This window comes from Lathyrus oleraceus, chromosome 6, assembly GCF_024323335.1.
Source record: "Lathyrus oleraceus cultivar Zhongwan6 chromosome 6, CAAS_Psat_ZW6_1.0, whole genome shotgun sequence".
Lineage (NCBI taxonomy): Eukaryota > Viridiplantae > Streptophyta > Magnoliopsida > Fabales > Fabaceae > Lathyrus > Lathyrus oleraceus.
The window spans coordinates 216,312,851-216,315,125 of record NC_066584.1 but is presented as its reverse complement, the minus strand read 5'-3'; the positions used below and the strand labels follow the sequence as shown (position 1 = coordinate 216,315,125).

General features: G+C 34.5%; 1 long non-coding RNA gene across 1 annotated transcript; it reads right to left on the bottom strand.

Moving 5' to 3' along the window:
• Positions 1-543: 543 nt before the first annotated feature.
• On the bottom strand, positions 544-1,766 carry LOC127097175 (uncharacterized). The gene is made up of 3 exons (XR_007792940.1): positions 1,340-1,766; positions 968-1,217; positions 544-892 (listed from the first exon to the last, which is right to left on the bottom strand). It is a non-coding gene; the product is annotated as an uncharacterized LOC127097175 (long non-coding RNA).
• Between the last annotated feature and the right edge of the window lie 509 nt (positions 1,767-2,275).

Below are 2,275 nucleotides of genomic sequence, written 5' to 3'. Positions count from 1 at the left end.
CCCAAAGTTGACTTTGGTCAACTGTTGACCTTTTGGTCAACTAGTTGACCAAAGTCAACCATCCTCCCTAAGTCATTTTCAAGCCCATTGGTCCATGCAATTTGGTTCAATTCATTTCATGTTTGTTGTTAACCTTGTAATCTAAATGAACCTAACTTATGTTTAGCCCTCATTTCCAATTAATTAATTCAAATTCCAATCTTAGCATTCAATAACCATTCTATTCAATTCCACTTTCATAATTTCATTCATAACTTTCCATGATCATCATTCAAATTAAACATACCTTTCATACACATTTCCAAAATAAGCATACTACATATACTTACCACTTATAAACATTCAAGTTTCATAACCTTCCATAGAAAATCAAGATTCCATAAACCATTCAAAATCCCCATGACAAGTTAATACACTTTCCATTCCATTACCAATTAATACACTTTCAATCCATCTACATCCAAGACACATTAGCAATTTAATAGTTTTCCATATAAGTTCAAAACAGTAAACATTCAATTCATAACCATATTTCCCATTACATTCATACAATCTCATTCATTCAATTAACAAGTTCAATTCAATTCCATACACCATTCACTTACATAAAATCAACCCTCATAAACATTCATTACATTCCATTATAATTTTACCAAAACCAATAAACAAGTTCTGAGTTCTATTAATCTAACGCATCCACAATCCAACACACTCTAACTAATATGTCTCACTCACATATCCCTATATCTACATCCAAATAGCTTGAGCAATTGAAACACCTTGCAGCCAAAACATATACAAGCAGATCATGACCTGCATAATAGCATACCATGTGCAAATGAAGCCCTTCACTCAGAAACTTTGCCCTACTGCAGAACTAAGAACAACAAACCTGCACATTCATTAACATATAATATTGAGTACCATGATAAACAAAAACAATACACCACAGAGAATGGAAACTCACCAACTGAATTGAATTTCATAACTAACATGCTAACAGTTTTTCTCATTTGCAACTGACTTTGAATTTCAAGTGAATTTGAATGCAATTTGAGTTGCATCTCATAACAGAATTTCAAATGCTATAAATCAACTCATTCAGAGATCACGCGCCATTTTCACATTTCCAGATTTTCGAATTTCACTCTGTTTATCTCGATCTCAATCCTCTTTATCACTCAAAGCTTTATCTCAGAACTCCATTGAAGCTTCACCTAGAAGATTCAACAAGAGTGAGCTAAGCCTTCGTTTCACTCCCCACAGTTCAATCACTCGATTATATAAGAAAGTTGGAAGAAGAAGTGAGTGTGACGAAGGAGTTAGGATCGTGAATTACCTATTTTTCAAGTGATTTTCCGTTGCGCCTCCTTCTTCTCCGTTTCAATCTTCGTCGAAACAAACCTCTATTTCCGAGGTAAATATTATTTCTCTTCTGTTTGCCATGAAATGGTTACCGTCGTGTAGAGTGCATTTTTTGCATCAATAGCCCTAATGTTTGAGCCCGAATCCATGAACATGCGCCATTTAATTTAGGTTTGATTAATTAGGGTTCATCCCCGTTTCCCTTTGATTTGCATAACTCAAGAACATTTAGAAAGTTTCATGAGCATATTTGGACTCAGGGCACAAAACTGGATGGAATGATGGTCTTTAATTGTTGTTTTGTGGTGGCTCTTCCGCCGGAGAGGCCTCTGGCATGACGGAGGGAGAAGTTAACTGAGTTGATTAAGAGAGGAGAGGTTAAGACATGTTCTTGTTAATTATTCTAAGTGTCATTTAACTCATTTTACACGTGCGTTTTACTGTTACATTTCATTAATTCATGGATGATGAGTCATGATTCCACATAATTTTCCTTATCCATTGTTGCCATACTCAAATTTCGGTTTTTACCTCCCCAAACCCAAACCCGAATCCCAAAACAATCCCCGTTCCCCGCCCCAAATCCAAACGGGGATGGAGAATCAAAACTCAAACCCGTCCTAAACGGGTTCGGGTTGGGTTCGGGTATCCCCGCCCCGCCACCATTCATTAAAAAAAATCAATTTTTTTAATAGAAATATTTATTTTTTCCAAAATAAAATTACATTACAAATAATAAAATAAAACAATCTAAAAAAATTTCATACATACATTTCAAATATTTTAAATAATAAATTTAAATTAAAATATCAAAACTTTAACCACATATTTAATATTCTAAATTATCAAAAAATAATAATAATGTACATAATAAAATAAACTGGGCGGGTTCGGGGGCGGGTTCGGGGTG